Here is a 17,575-nt window from a genome sequence, read left to right on the forward strand (position 1 = left end):
TTAAAAAAAAAAAAAATTTTTTTTTTTTTTTTTTTTAGCTGAGAGAAAAGAGGTAATGCCTAGGCATTTGCTGAGGAACTTCTTAAATTAGTTAAAACAACATGTTTATCTATAGGCTCTAATTTATTTTAACAAATCAGTGAAGCTTTTTCTAAGGCCAGCTGCAGGAACACTCTTAACAAGTACTACTGAGCTTTGTTTTTCAAACAGCAACTTTAACAGAAGCCCAGTGCTTCTCAGGAGTGTAGAAGTAAAACCCTCAGTATGGTTTCTGAATGGGGTGCTTAATTTTAATTCTGAAAACTCCCCAATCAGACCTACCGGCACCTCAAAGTTTAAAAGTTCCTCACACAATGGTAACTGATGATCTAAATTTACCAGAGTTCTGCACTTTCCAAAATACCCTACCTTAGAAATTCCTTCCTCGTCTCTGATTGTCAAAACACTAATTCTTTCAGTAACCTCTAATCTCCCAATAAAGTGTTAGGAGGAAATTATGAAATTAATTATGTCAATTATGTGATTAAGCTTATTCACCGTAGATTAGCTCATTTATTCTGTTATGTAAACTCAATAAATATTTATTAAACACCTAAACGTCCAGTACTGCAAAGTGTACAGAAATGCCTAAAATGCAGTCCCTGCTTTTAAGTAACTCACAGTTTAATAGGAATGAATAATAAGCCTGACTTTCCCAAGGATGGTTTAATTTCATGAAAATTTTCATGAATGGATATATCTTATTGGTCTTCACACTCTGTTTCAGATATCTCAGAGGCTGCCTTGGGCAATGAGGGAGAGATTTAATCTCATGCCACTCCTTATTCTGCTTATTTTGAGCCAGCAATTATGAATTACCTAAAGATCCCATGTAAACTAGTTGATGTCTCCATGTCTTTTCATCTCTATGTACAATGCTTGTTACACAATTCTTTTCTTTCTTAAAAAGTCACCACTTTGCAGAAGCCTTTTTATTGTCACCCTCCTTGGACTTAATCCTTCCATTTTCTAAATCAACGTACATGCACTTTGTGTGTCACATTGTGCTCCCTTCTGTGACCCTAATACCTCGCAACTTGTTTTCTCCCTTTCAAAATGGATCATTGAGAACCTGACCTAACTAAGGCCATAATGATGCTTTAAGTCATCTATAAGCACTTCTTTATTGCACCAGCAGCACTGGTCTCTTTCCAAAAGGATACAGAGCCCTCTCAGCTCCCTGCAGCCTTGGTCCTCTCTTCTCTTCTTCGTTCCCTTAAGCAATGGCCTTTAGCCTGCAAGACAGCGGCTAGGAAGGCTGCCTGGTGCTTTTGGTCTACAACTTTCTTTCTTGATCCTTAACTCAGATGGAGTGGACTTGACAGTCCAGTTCCACTAGCCGAGAGATTCTTATCTAAGTTTTTTTTCAGTCTGTTATGAACATACAGATTAGAGTCCAGGTGTCCAACATGCATATCTTTAGTTTAATAAAGAGTTTCTTGTAGTTGTTTTGTGATGTATGTGACTATCGGTGGGCTACATGCTTAAAAACATTAGGTAATCCTTGCGAAAATGATATATAAGTTTTAATGTAAAAATTGCTTTTTGGGACTCCATAGAGACAGTTTGCATTACTGTTGGATAGCCGGTAGTGTCACTTCCTAAGTAAGCTTTCTCACTCTTTCTGAATTGGAGTACGTTTCATTGGCTCAGCTGCTCCAGGGCACAGACTTCAACTGGCTAACACTTCTTTTTGTTGTAGAGAAACAACTTTCCCCAAAGCCTTCTGCAACAAAGAGATTTTATTGTGACATATCAGAAGACAAAATGGGAAATTGGCTGCAAGCACGCAGGCTATAACAGATTAAAATCCAAAGAAATACAATCTATAAGTGCTTTTTATACAATTTTGACAGGTGCTGATTCATTATGAATGAATTACCTACAAACTATGATTCGTTAAAGACGAAAAAGTTCATGACTGGGGGACCTTTTGTTGTTTTTCTCTTCTAACAATTTCATCTCTTGGCTCAGGGGTCCCAGGTCTGGCACATGATCGTTGTATTTTATTTGTTATGTGGGCTACTTATGATATAGGGTATATTTTTAACTCATTTCCTGGGGAAATTGTTGTTTAGTTTTGGTATACACATCCGCTGTCCATCGAACTAGTTAGAGTACTCTGTCCCAATCCTTTGATGTAGTTTCCTACTGTTTTAAGCTTTTCAGATACTGACAAACAAGTTGGCATTTTGTGGTGATAGCCTGCTGTAATTATGTTAACCCCTTATCAATCCCTCTTTTTGATTGCTGACAACTGTAAGTATATTGATCATCACAAGATAATGCCTGGACTTTGCTGGGCTCCTAGCATGGAGACCAGGCATCTTTGCCATGAGAGACACTTTGAACTCACAGCCTGGTTTTCGCCAGATATTGTCTTGTTCTTCATCAGGGTCACTAGGTGACAGTTACAGCTCCTTCAATCGTATTGCAGAAGTGGGCAGAATCAATATACACTACTGGTTTAGGAGTTAGACCCGCTCTAAAAAAAGGGAGCTGGAATTTATTAATTCTAGCAACCACACCTTTGAGCAAAATATAGATTAAGCCAGTTAATATTATTATCATTAAAATTTCTTGCAGGAACAAGTGAGCCCAAGATCCTATCCCTTGTGGTAGCCATCCATATAAATCTGGGGTTTGTAAAGGAGGAAGAGTGCAGCCAAACAGCCTGCTGTCTAATTTTAAGGCTCTCTTGTTCTACAATTTCAGAGGTATTTATCCAAGAGCAACAGGATGTATTGGTTACCACACATACCCCTCCTTGTTGGCCAATAAGAAGGCTAACGCAATCTAATTGTCCAGGACCACCTTTACCAGAGAGATTTATGATTTTTGTTGGTATGACATTCCATCAGCAACTTTATCAGCTATCTGTGCCATGTGGCAGACAGGTTTCATAAAGATTTTTCTAGTTCTACTGTTCTATATGGGGGAATTAATACTCTTAAAAATGATACCCCACCCTGGCTGTTCTGTTATGGGATTTCCATGTACTTCTCTTTTGGTTATTGAAATTAGTTTGATGTCACTCATCCAATGTTGACTAGCATTTTTGGAATAAATGTCAAATGAGACACACATTGATCCTAAGGTACATAGCCCTTTCATAGTCTGGTCATGCATACATGGAATAGGCCACACATAAGGATTGTCCCTAGGAAAAGGGTTGCTTAAACCACTGTAATTAGATCTCTCACATAGGAACACAGCACTATAAGGGGCACAAACGAAAATATTGGTATGAGGCTCAGGAATGCATCAGCCATGTCTCAACTAGATTGTTTTTACATATTTGAAATCTTCCAAACTTAAGTTCTAACTTGGTATAATTCCCAGAATAGGGATTGTCATAAATAGAGTTATTGTATTTACCATATTTAGAGTATAGTTCATTCAAGGTTGTTAAACAATCCTGATACTAATGATCATAATACCTAGGTGATTCAGGATAATAAAAATATATATATATATATAGCCTTGATTCTCCTTGTACACAGGGAACTTGGGGGTTAACTGCCTTTGCTCCTTTACAGTCCATAACTAGGCATCGTATACCTGTGAGATTGAAGCGAGGAATACTTGGATGGAACAGCTCGTTAGGGGGATGCCACAATTTAACCCTAATTGCTCGTTTTAGGGCCAGTTATAATTTCAAAAGGGGTTAGTTTATGAGGGCCAAAGGGAATTGATCTTAAATTCATTAACACCAGGGAAAGAGCGTGAGGCCAAGCCAGTCCTAATGAAGAGGTCAATTTAGGTAATTGGTTCTTTATAATACCATTTGTTCTTTCCACCAGTCCTGAGGATTTGGGATGATACGGACAGTGCAAGCCCTGTAGGATGGGAAAATTTTTGCACATAGTGGCTACTACTTGCTAAGTAAAATGAGTTCCTTGATCACTACAGAGAATTCCTGGAGTGCTGTAAATAGGAATTCTATTTTCTAAAACTTCTTTACTACAGAGGTGGCAGTGGCGTTCCTACAAGGATAATCCTGTATCCAACGAGAATATCAACAGATCATGATTAATACATATTTGTATCCCTGTGAGGGGGTTAATTGAATAAAATCCATTTGCCACTCAAACATAGGTCCAGTAGGAAAAGGGTACTTGCCAACAGGGGGTCTGAGTTATTTTGCTAGATTAAATTCAGCACGGGTTGGACATTGTCTGACTACCTTATCTGCAGTCCTCGAAAAATGACCCCAATAGTATTTCTTCATTCTTTGTACTGTCTTATCCCATCCTAAATGATCTCTTAAATGAAAACTAGTAGCCACTGGGATGCATAAATCCTTAGAGAGTACATACTGATTATTTGGTCCCATTTACAATCCCATTTGCTGGTTTATCTGACTTCAGGTTTCCATTGATCTTTTTTGGAGGAAGGGGCAGATTCTTGATATAATGGCATGCTATGCCATTTTTCTTCCCCCTCTTTCCCTGGATCCTCAATCTGAGGTTCAGATAAGGGGGTATTTTGTCCATTATAACAAATTTGGCATTGGTCCTGTCCAAAAAAATGTATATGGGGGCGATAACCTTTCATTTTCAGTTTCTCTCGCCATTAGCATTAGTCTACATTCTGACATTAGTCCACTTCCTGCTTTATATAGATAACAGGCTGCTGCTTTTTAAAAAATTTTCCCCAGAAACTTTGATCTAAAAAGGCAATAACATCTTCCTCCCATATAGTTTTGATTTCAAGTAGGCAAGTTAATAATAATGTAAGGTGGAGACCTTGAGGTATTACTGGTCTGTTTCTGGACCTCATCCATAATTGGGTGGTGGCGTCTAGCTAACACCCTCTTGAGACCCAACTAAGCACCTCTTCTTCTGGAGCTAACTGCTGATGTTTGTTTGGGTAAGTTATGCAGGGTGATTGGCAGTTAACAAGAGGAGCGGGAAGACCTCTGACTCTTCGATCTTGAGTTTTGGGAGACCATATTCTAATTCCCTTAAAATTAGTTGAGCTCCTCTTTTTCTCAGTTGTTGAGGCTATTCTTGCATGGGGGTCTGAGCAGCCAGTTCAGCACTTTTATCAGTCTATCTATTTCCCTTTACTTCCTCTGTTTCGGGGTCCCATTTAGGTTGATGAGCTTGTATTTCTATTATTGCTATTTCAGAAGGTAATAAGAAAGCTCCCAGAAAATCAGCCACTAAATTACCATTCTTTATGGGTTGTCCTGAGGAAGTTAAAAAAAAAAAAAACCCTCTGTTTCCATAATATTCAAAATAAAAAATTATCCCATACCTGTATTGAGAATCTGTGTATATATTGACTGACTAGATTGTGCTAACTTACATGCTCTTGTTAAGGCTATAAGCTCAGTTTACTGGGCCAAGGTTTCCTCAGGCAAGGGTCTGCTTTCCAATGCCTCTACCACAGTACTGACAGCATATCTTCCTTGATACCTAGAAATAGCAGCTTCAGGTTTTAGGATGGAACCATCTACAAACAGCACACGTGAAGGGTTGGAGAGCAGAGTTTCTTGCAGATCTAGGAGATAAAAGTAGATCTGTTAAATAAAAACAGTCATGATCAATGTCATTATCATTGTGATCAGGCATGAGGGTAGTTAGATTTAAGGCCTCTATAGTGTGTAATCTAAGGTTAGGGACAGCCAGAAGAAGAACTTCATATGAAGTTAGTCAGCTAGCAGAAAGGTGTTGGGTTAGAGTAGAATTTAAGATGACAGAAACTGCCTGTGGAACATATACATCTAGATTATTTCCCAATACTGTATCAGCTGTTGTTTGTACTAATTTGGCAATGGCTGCAACCATTGAGGATAAGCTCTAGCTACTGGATCTAATTGTATACTGCAGTACCCTATTCTGAGTTAAGGCTCCTAAGGCATTCCCTTGTCTTTCATAAAGGAAAAGAGAAAAATCTAAAGAATAGTTAGGAAATCCAAGAGCTGGAGTGTACACTAGACATTCCCTTAATTCCGTTATGGCTTGCACAGCTTCCACAGACAGCTCAAAAAGTTCAGAGATATTGCCCTTAAGATATACATAAAGAGATTGTGCTAATAAAAAGAAATTTTGTATCCAAGCTGTACAATATCCACATAATTCTAAAAATCCCCTTAACTGTTTCTTTGTTGTAGGTATAAGGTAGGAAAAAATAGCTTCTTTGTATTTTGGATCAATTGAGTCTCTTCTGCTGAGATTATATGACCAAGATATTTTACTTATGAAAGGGCAAACAGTAATTTTTTCCCTGGGCACCTCATGCCCTCTAACAGCAAGATGATGTAATAACAGAAGACAACCCTGTATGTTTGCTTGCTTGGTGTTAGAACAGACTAAGAGATCATCAACACACTGGGGTTCAAACTATAAAGGCAACAAGTCAACATATAAAACCTGGGAAAAGAAGGTGGGGCTCTCAGTGAATCCTTGGGGCATGACAGTTCAAGAATATTGTTGATTATCCTGCATAAAGGCAAACAGAAATTGGCTGCCTAGATGAACCAGAATAGTGAAAAAAGCACCAGAGAGGTCAAGGACTGTAAACCATATGGTGTCTGGTGGAATTTGTGCTAATAGCAAATGTGGATTTGGAACAACAGGGATTCGAGGGATAACAATGTGGTTAATAATAGCTCTAAGATTTTGTACAAATTGTCAGCCATGGTTATTAGGTTTTCTGACAAGAAATACCGGGGTATTACAAGGGTTAGTACATGAAACAATTAATTTCTAAAAAAATGATTGTTTCTAAAAAGTCTTAGAAGTTTCAGCCCTTCCTTTCCTTCAGGTTTTAAAGCATATTAAGCTACTTTAGATAAGAGCTTTGTTGTTGTTGTTAGGTGCCGTTGAGTCAGCTCCGACTCATAGTGACCCTATGCACAACAGAACGAACACTGCCAGCTCCTGCGCCATCCTTACAATCGTTGTTATGCTTGAGCTTATTGTTGCAGCCACTGTGTCAATCCACCTCATTGAGGGTCTTCCTCTTTTCCATTGACCCTCTACTCTGTCAAGCATGATGTCCTTCTCCAGGGACTGATCTCTCCTGACAACATGTCCGAAGTATGTAAGACGCAGTCTCAGGCTTAGTGGGGTCTATTTGGACTTCAGTAAGTTCAGCTGATGGAATGCGGCTGACATCGTTGATGAGTAGGCCCATATTGTGATGGTATTTGATTAAGGATCCGAGTCTCTTTTTCTAAGGGCAAAGGATCCTTCAATACCAAAAGACCTTGTAATAAACAAAGGGTTTCTTCTATCTCAGGCTTCTGGGTCTTATCATTATTTTCAATTTCAGGGAAATCGAGTAATATATTCCCTATGTCCGTAAACCGAATATGGCATTTCCATTTGGAAAGAAAGTCACACCTTAATAAATTTATAGGAGTACAATCACTTAGTAAAAATGGGTGGAAGTCTTCTATTGGCCCTAAAGAAACTGGTATGGGTAAAGAGTAGGTTAAAATTTATTCCTCATTGGAAACCCCTATGACACAGGAAGTTTGAATACTCTGGGGAAGAGACCTTTGCAAACTCGTAGGGTTGATTGCCAACAGTGTTGCACCCGTGTCCACAAGGAAGATACAAGGGTCCCCATTTACTTGGAGTGTTGTTTCTACCCAATGGGACAAAATGACTACTGCCAAAGCCTCTATAAGCTCTCTGGGGCATTGTCCCATTTATTTTTCTAAAGGTGGCACTTATAACATTCCATCTTAAAGGCTTCTTGCAACAGTTACAGACCGTGGGAGGAGTATTATTGGTGAGGGAATTCCATTGCTTTGGCTTTGCTTCTACAGGTCCCTGTAATTGCTGCAACTGGGGAGTCATTAACTTTTCTTTGTTTTCCTTTTCTCAGACTCTTTCTTTCGTATGGAAACACTGGTGGTGTAGTGGTTAAGTGCTATGGCTGCTAACCAAAGGGTCAGCAGTTTGAATCCACCAGGCACTCCTTGGAGACTCTGTGGGGCAGTTCTACCCTGTCCTATAGGGTTGCTATGAGTTGGAATCAACTCAACGGCACTGGGTTTGGTTTTTTTTTTTTTGGTCTTTCTTTCACTATTCCTTAGTTTGGTTTAATTTATAGGCTAACGTGGATAATTAAAAAAGTATCACTACTTTCTCAATTTAACTGATGATTTTTTTTTTTTTTTTTTTTTTACCATTTCGGCTAATTCAGGATTTGGTCCTCCTACAAACAGTGAATGAAAGGTGACATTAGCCCCCTTCATCAGTAATTTTTAACCCTGAATGTTATACAAACATTTTAGTTAACCTATCTCTCTCTCTCTTTTTTTTTATCTCTATAATCGTGGTTAGATTAATCTTTTTCTTGATTGCAAGATTGTAATTTGGTCCAATTAATTTTTGGAGGGGAAACTTTGAAGAAACAGTCTATAAGGTCTCCTATTAATTTCTTGGTTTCTGTTCTAACAATTGTACCTGAGACACCTATGGGGACATTTGAAGTTTTTTCAGGATCTACCCATTTTGCTGCTTCCATCCACTGATGGGCATCACCAGGACCTAACAACATGTCTATTAAATTATAGGTATCAGCACCAGGCTCATATGTTTCAACTAATAGCCTAAATTAATGAATAAATTTGTAGGGATTTTCCTTTGGGTCAGGGAACTCCTTTACAATGGCTGTAAGTTCAGCCTTAGACCATGGGTGGAAGGAGAACTCAGGGTTCCAGCATTTGGCCCTTTGTTTAACTACCGAGGGCATGATGGACCCAATATCTTCTGACCAAGCAAATGGTATTTCAGATAAGCTGGATCCTTTAACTCAGGATAGAGATTGGAAGGCAATGATTTGTCTGAGTCCAATATTGTACTGCCTTCCAACCCTTCTTGCAGTGTTTGAATTTGTGTGGCTTCCTTAGATACTACTTCCTGTAGGGAGGCAAATTTGTAATGATGTTGACATCATGATGTCTCAAAATACCAATTATAAAAAAACTTCCTGACAGAGGTGGGGCCAAGATGGCAGAGTAGTCAGATGCTTCTGGTGATCCCTGTGACAAAAAAGGCCCCCCAAAACAAGTGAATTGATTATATATATGACAAACTAGGAACCTTGAGCATCAAAAGCAAAGTTAAGAAATCAGACTGAGTGACGGGGGAGAGAGAGATGGTATGGAAGCAGCGAGGAGTTGCCAAGCCGACAGCAGCACCTCAGCCCCGATTCCTTGGTGTGACTGCCACAGGGCTGATGACAGTTTTTGGGGACATGGACACTTAAGCAAAAGAAGGCAAGCAAAGTGGCACGCTCCTCACCCTGTGGCATTTCTGCAATGGGGCAGGCTGTGGCATTTAGGACTCGGAAGATTCAGTGGAAGAAGGAAAGCGTGGGATGCAGCCCTAACCCCCTGGGGTGATCTCAGCGGGGACCCAGCCAGCACACACAGGCTACACAGGCCTCTGGAATCCGACAGAAAACAGTGCTCTTGGGACAAGATAAGTGATTTTGTGTAATTTGCCGCATGGATCTAATAGCTCGTCCTTTTGAAAGAATTCTCTCCTATCTATCTGATCCCTTCTCCCTCTGCCTTAGCCAGCTTCATTAACAGTTGATTTCCCTGGGCCTGAGATAGGTTCTGCTGCACTCCCTGAGCCATTCTCCTGGCCTTGGAGAAGGGACAAATGAACAAATGGGGGAAAAATACTCTGCCGACTCCCCTAATCTTGAAACTCAGAGCAGAAGCTGCTCCAGTCCAGGCACTAGTGATCCACAGACTTTGTCTTTCACCCCCCGCTCCCATAGAGCCAGGTGTCTTCACTTCTCCAGATGGGATCTGGCTATTATATTGCAAGGGTGAGGTTGTTTGAAGGCTGACTGTTTCAGCTGTGTGGTGGAGAGGCAGGTTTTGGATGTTTGATACTGCTCTGCCTATTAAACAAGGCCTTCACCTACCCACATCAGGGGCATGAGGACTGCAGGCCCCAACCACGCCATCTAGCCACCCATGAAAGGGCTCCAGGGATAAGTGGTGCCTACTAGTCCTTACAGGTAAAAGCATTGGGTGCTTATGCTACAGTTGCAGATCCCACCACCAGAGTGCTGTAGAGAACAGGGACATGTCTTCCTCACAGACACTCAGGGAAAAGTTGTCAGCCCCCTGCATTCCTTAGAGTGTGATTCCCTGCTGCTACCAGAAATCTGTGCATACACCAATCACCACTGCTCCTCTAAGATAGTAGGTGAGAGCCTACACCACACACTAGGTGACTGACTATGAGAACACCTGAGGTGAATCTATACAAGAATAGAGAATGGACTCGTAGGCTCATAAGCCTGGTAACAGCTCTAGCCACCTAGTGACAAGACAATAGTGCTTCAAAGTCTCCAATAATCAAGTTAGCTCACTCCAGTAGCCTATTTGGGTATATCAAAACAAAACAAAGCAAGAAACTAGGACACAGTGAGCAAACAAAAAATAAATTAATTCAATAACATACATGGCTCAGAGAAAAGAGTCAATATCAAATCACATAAAGGATCAGACCATAATTACTTCAACAAACTCCCAAAACAAAGAATTAAGGACTCTTCCGGATGAAGATGTATTCCTGGAATTACCAGATGTAGAATAGAAAAGATTAATATACAGAACTCTTCAAGGCATCAGGAACAAGATCAGGCAAAATGCAGAACAAGCCAAGGAACACACAGATAAAGCAATTGAAGCAATTAAAAAGATTATTCAAGAACATAATGAAAAAATTAATAAGCTGCAAGAATCCATAGAGAGACAGCAATCAGAAATTCAGAAGATTAACAATAAAATTTCAGAACTAAACAACTCAGTAGAAAGTCAGAGGAGCAGAATTGAGGAAGAAGAAGGCAGAATCAGTGAGATTGAAGATAAAACACTTGGCAACAATATATTCAAAGAAATATCAGATAAAAGAATTAAAAAAAATTAAGAAACTCTAAGAATCATGTGGGAGTCTATCAAGAAGAATAACTTGCGAGTGATTGGAATACCAGAACAGGGAGGGATAACAGAAAATACAGAGAGAATTGTTGAAGATTTGTTGGCAGAAAACTTCCCTGATATCATGAAAGATGAAAGGATATCTATCTAAGATGCTTATCGAACCCCATACAAGGTAGATCCCAAAAGAAAGTCACCAAGACATATTATAATCAAACCTGTCAAAACCAAAGATAAAGAGAAAATTTTAAGAGCTGCCAGAGATAAGCAAAAAGTCACCTACAAAGGAGAATCAATAATTTCGGACTATTCAGCAGAAACCATGCAGGGAAGAAGGCAATGGGATGACATATATAAAGCATTGAAGGAAAAAAATTGCCAACCAAGAATCATATATCCAGCAAAACTATCTCTCAAATATGAAGGTGAAATTAAGACATTTCCAGAAAAACAGAAGCTTAGGGAATTTGCAAAAACCAAACCAAAACTACAAGAAATACTAAAGAGAATTCTCTGGTTAAAAAAAAAAAAGTCAATTTTATCAGATATCAACCCAACACTGGAACACAGGACAGAGGAACTAGATATCAACCCAGATATGGAAATCACGAAAATAAATCAAGATAAAAAAATGCTCACAACAAGGAATCAGTGATGTCATTATGTAAAAGATGACAACATTACATCAATAAAGAGGGACTAAATAAAGTAGGCATAGATCTTCCATATGGAGAGGAAATCAAGATGATATAGGGAGATACAAGTTAGGTTTAAACTTAGGAAAATAGGGGTAAATATTAAGGTAACCGCAAAGAAGACTAACAATCCTACACATCAAAATAAAAAACAAGAAAAACATAAAGACTCAGCAAAAACGAAATCAACTACAACAAAAAAGAGGAACACACAACTTACAAAGAAAAACTACTCAGCACAAAAAAAGTGGAAAAATGAAACTGTCAACAACACTCAAAAAAAGGCATAAAATGACAAGACTAAATTCATCCCTATTTATAATCACACTGAATGTAAATGGACTAAATGCATCAATACAATAAATACAGAGCTACAGAATGGATTAAAAAAAAACATAATCCATCTATACGCTGCCTACAAGAGACATACCTTAGACTTAAAGACACAAAGAAACTAAAACTCAAAGGATGGAAAAATATATCAAGCAAACAATAGTCAAAAAAGAGCAGGAGTGGCTACACTAATTTCTGACAAAATAGACTTCAAACTTAAATTTACCACAAAGGATAAAGAAGGACACTATATAATGATTAAAGGGATAATATACCAGGAGAATATTACCATAATAAACATTTATGCATCCAATGACCAGGTTTCCAGATACATAAAATAAACTCTAACGGCATTGAAAGGTGAGATAGATAACTCCACAATAACAGGAGGAGGCTTCAACACACAATTTTCAGTGAAGGACAGAACATCCAGAAAGAAGCTAAGTAAAGACAGAGAAGAGCTAAATGCCTCAATTAACTAACTTGACCTCATAGACATATACAGAACACTCTACCCAACAGCAGCCACGTACACTTTCTTTTCTAGTGCACATGGAACATTCTCCAGAATAGACCACATATTAGGCCATAAAGCAAGCCTTAACAGGATCCAAAACATCAAAATATTACAAAGCATCTTCTCTGACCATAAAGCTGTAAAATTAGAAGTCAATAACAGAAAAAGCAGGGAAAAGAAATCAAACACATGGAAACTGAACAACATTTTGTTCAAAAACGATTGGATTATAGAACAAATTAAGGATGGAATAATGAAATTCATAGAATCCAATGAGAATGAAAGCACTTCTTATCAGAACCTTTGGGACACAGTGAAAGCAGCGGTCAGAGGTCAATTTATACCAATAAATGCACACATCCGAAAAGAAGAAAGGGCCAAATTCAAAGAATTATCCTTACAACTTGAACAAACAGAAAGAGAGCAGCAAAAGAAACCTTAAGGCACCAGAAAAAAGCAAGTAATAAAAATCACAGCAGAATTAAATGAAATAGAAAACAGGAAAACAATTCAAACAGTTAACAAGTCCAAAAGCTGGTTCTTTGAAAAGATTTAAAAAATCGATAAACCATTGGCCAGACTGAGAAAAGAAAAACAGGAGACCAAGCAAATAACCAGAATAAGAAATGAGATAGGCAATATCATAACAGACCCAACTGAAATTAAAAGAATCATAACAGAGTACTATGAAAAGTTGTACTCTAACAAATTTGAAAACCTAGAGGAAATAGACAAATTTCTAGAAACACACCACCTACTGAAGCTGACACAAACAGAGGCAGAACAACTAAACAAACCCATAACAAAGGAAGAGATTGAAAAAGTAATTAAGAAACTCCCAACAAAGAAAAGTCCTGGCCGTGACAGCTTCACTGGAGAATTCTACCAAATTTTCAGAGACGAATTAACACCACTACTACTAAAGGTATTTCAGAGCATAGAAAAGGATGGAATACTCCCAAACACATTCTATGAAGCCAGCATAACCCTAATATGGAAACCAGATAAAGACTCCACAAAAAAAGAAAATTACAGACCAATATCCCTCATGAACCTAAATGCAAAAATCTTCAACAAAATTCTAGCCAATAGATTCAACAACATATCAGAAAAAAATAACCCACAACGACCAAGTGGGATTCATACCAGCTATGCAGGGATGGTTCAACATTAGAAAAACAATCAATGTAATCCATCATATAAATAAAACAAAAGACAAGAACCACATGATATTATCAGTTGAGGCAGAAAAGGCATCTGACAAAGTCCAACACCCATTTATGATAAAAATTCTCAGCAAAATAGGAATAGAAGGAAAATTCCTCAACATAATAAAGGCATTTATACAAAGCCAACAGCCAACATCATCCTTAACAGAGAGAGACTGAAAGCATTCCCCTTGAGAACAGGAACCAGACAAAGATGCCCTTTATCACCACTCTTATTCAACATTGTGCTGGAGGTCCTAGCCAGAGCTATTAGGGTAGATAAAGAACTAAAAAAAAAAAAAAAAGCACATCCAAATTGGCAAAAAAGAAGTAAAAGTATCTGTTTGCAGATAACATGATCTTATACACAGAAAAACCTAAAGAATCCTCAAGAAAACTACTGAAACTAATAGAAGAGTTTAGCAGAGTGTCAGGATACAAGATAAACATACAGAAATCAAGTGGATTCCTCTACACCAACAAAGACAGGGTCAAAGAGGAAATCACCAAATCAATACCATTTACAATAGTCCCTAAGAAGGTAAAATACTTAGGAATAAATCTAACTAGAAGGTAAAATACTTAGGAATAAATCTAACTAGACCTATACAAAGAAAACTATAAGACACTACTGCAAGAAACCAAAAGAGACCCACATAAGTCTAAAAATATACCTTGCTCGTGGATAAGAAGACTCAACATTGCAGAAAGGTCTATTCTGCCCAAAGCAATTTATAGGTACAATGCAATCCCGGCCCAAATACCAGTGACACTTTTTTAACGGGATGGAGAAACAAATCACCAACTTCATATAGAAGGGAAAGAGGCCCTGGATAAGTGAAGCATTACTGAAAAAGAAGAACAAAGTGGGAGGCCTCATACTACCTTATTTTAGAACATATTGTACTGCCACGGTAGTCAAAACAGCCTGGTACTTGTACAAGAACAGATACATAGACCAATGGAACAGAATTGAGAATCCAGACATAAATCCATCCACATATGAGTGCCTGATATTTGACAAAGGCCCAAAGTCTGTTAAACGGGGAAAAAACCGTCTCTTTAACAAATGGTGCTGGCATAACTGGATATCCTTCTGTAAAAAAATGAAACAAGACCCATAACTGACACCATGCTCAAAAACAAACTCAAAATGGGTCAAACACCTAAATATAAAATCTAAAATGATAAAGATCATGGAAGAAAAAATAGAAACAACACAAGAAGCCCTAATACATGGCCTAAACAGTATACAAAACATTTCTAGAAATGTACAAACACCAGAAGAGAATTTAGACAAGTGGGAGCTCCTAAAAGTCTGACAACTTTGCTCATCCAAAGACTTCAGCAAAAGAGTAAAAAGATTACCTAAAGATTGGGAAAAAGTTTTTAGCTGTTTCATTTCCGATCAGCACCTGATCTCTAAAATCTACATGTTACTGCAGAAACCCAACTACAAAAAGACAAATAACCCAGTTGAAAAATGGGCAAAGAATATGATTAGGCACTTCACTAAAGAAGACATTCAGGCAGCTATCAGATACATGAGGAAATGCTCACTATCATTAGCCAGGAGAGAAATGCAAATCAGAACTACAATGAGATTCCATCTCACTCCAACAAGGCTGGCATTAATCCAAAAAACACAAAATAATAAATGTTGGAGAGGTTGTGGAGAGACTGGAACACTTATACACTGCTGGTGGGAATGTAAAATGGTACAACGACTTTGGAAATCAATTTGGCGCTTCCTTAAAAAGCCAGAAATAAAACTACGATCCACTAAAAACCCACTGCTGTTGAGTTGATTCCTACTCATAGCGACCCTATAGGACAGAGTAGAACTGTGCCATAGAGTTTTCAAGGAGTGCCGGGTGGATTCGAACTGCAGACCTCTTGGTTAGCAGCTGTAGCACTTAACCACGATGACACCACGGTTTCCAGAATTACCATACAATCCAGCAATCCCACTTGGAATATATCCTAGAGAAATAAGAGCCTTTACATAAACAGATATATGCACACCCATGTTCACTGCAGCACTGTTTACAACAGCAAAAAAATGGACGCAACCAAGCTGCCTACCAACAGATTAATGAATAAATAAATTATGCTATATTCACACAATGCATCGATAAAGAGCAACGATGAATCTGTGAAACATTTCATAACATGGTAGAATCTGGAAGGCATCATGCTGAGTCAAACTAGTTGCAAAAGGACAAGTATTGTATGAGACCACTATTATAAGAATTCAAGAAATAGTTTAAACAGAGAAGAGAATATTCTTTGATAGTTATGAAGAGGAGGGAGGGAGGGAGAGGGGGTTCACTAATTAGATAGTAGACAAAAACTAATTTAGGTGAAGGGTAAGACAACACACAATACAGGAGAGGTTAGCACAACTGAACTAAACTAAAAGCAGAGAAGTTTCCTGAATACAACCAAACGTTTCAAAGGCCAGTGTAGCAGAGGCAGGGGTTTGGGGACCATGGTTTCAGGGGATATCTAGACCAATTGGCATAATAAAATCTATTAAGAAAACATTCTGCATCCCATTTTGGAGAGTGGCATCTGGGGTCTTAAACGCGAGGAAGCAACCATCTAAGATGCATCAATTGGTCTCAATCCACCTGGAGCAAAGGAGAATGAATAACATCAAAGACACAAGTTAATTATGAAGACAGAAAAATAGAATAAGGGTCACACAAATCAGAGACTATATCAGCTGGAGACCAGAAGAACTAGATGGTGCCTGGCCACAACTGATGACCGCCCTGACAGGGAACACAACAGAGAACCCCTGAAGGAGCAGGAGAACAGTGGGATGCAGACCTCAAATTCTCATAAAAACACCAGACTTAGTGGTCTGAGTGAGACTAGAAGGACCCGGAGGTCATGGTCTCCAGACTTTCCATTAGCCAAAGACAGGAACCGTTCCCAGCCAAGTTTTCAGAGTGGGGTTGGACTGGGCTATAAGATGCAAAATGATACTGGTGAGGAGTGAGCCTCTTGGATCAAGTAGACACATAAGACTATGTGGGCAGCTCCTGTCTGGAGGGGAGATATGAAGTCCAAGGGGGTCAGAAGCTGGCTGAATGGACCCAGAAATACAGGGTAGAGGGAAGGAGTGTGCTGTCTCATGAGTGGGAGAGCAACTAGGAATATATACCAAGGTGTATATCACTTTTTGCATGAGATACTGACTTGATTTGTAAACTTTCACTTAAAGCACAATAAAAATTAAAAAAAAAATTCCTACTGTGGTTGCTTTTACATGAGACCCTTGACTTTCTAGTTTACATCTCAAATATAATATTTTTAGCCAAATTGAAACTTCATCATAGGGTCCACTGTTCAAGTTCACAGTCCTTAATGAAATTGTGCCATTTTTCTAAATACTGACCAGCAGTGGCACGAAAGTTTTGAACCATGGAGGCAGCAGGGGTCCTGGATGGGGGGCTTTTGTCACTCTTGTTATTATTTTTTTCTCATTTTCTTTTGTTGGCTAACACAGAAAAGAACAGGAAACAGAAAAGAGAAATAGGCACACAACCATAAAATCAAGAACTGTAGTTTTACCAAAAGACCTCCAGATGGAGCTCTCAAACAAAAACCTCAAATGAAGCTTCAAAGAAAAGTAGCCAAACCTGTATGTCTAACAAAAAATACGTCACAGTAATATCTCTTATTATGCAGAAAGGCAATAAAATTAGTACTTCGATAGTGCTTACCTCAGTTGGAGGATCTCTGAAAGGGACATGGAGTGCAGGAAGCATGACACAAGGGAGACATTGTGGCGCCAGCAAGCAGTCCAAGTCTCCTGGAGGTCCAAGAAGGAATTTGCTAACGA

The sequence above is a fragment of the Elephas maximus genome, chromosome 3 (genome assembly GCF_024166365.1).
Source record: "Elephas maximus indicus isolate mEleMax1 chromosome 3, mEleMax1 primary haplotype, whole genome shotgun sequence".
Taxonomy (NCBI): Eukaryota; Metazoa; Chordata; class Mammalia; order Proboscidea; family Elephantidae; genus Elephas; species Elephas maximus.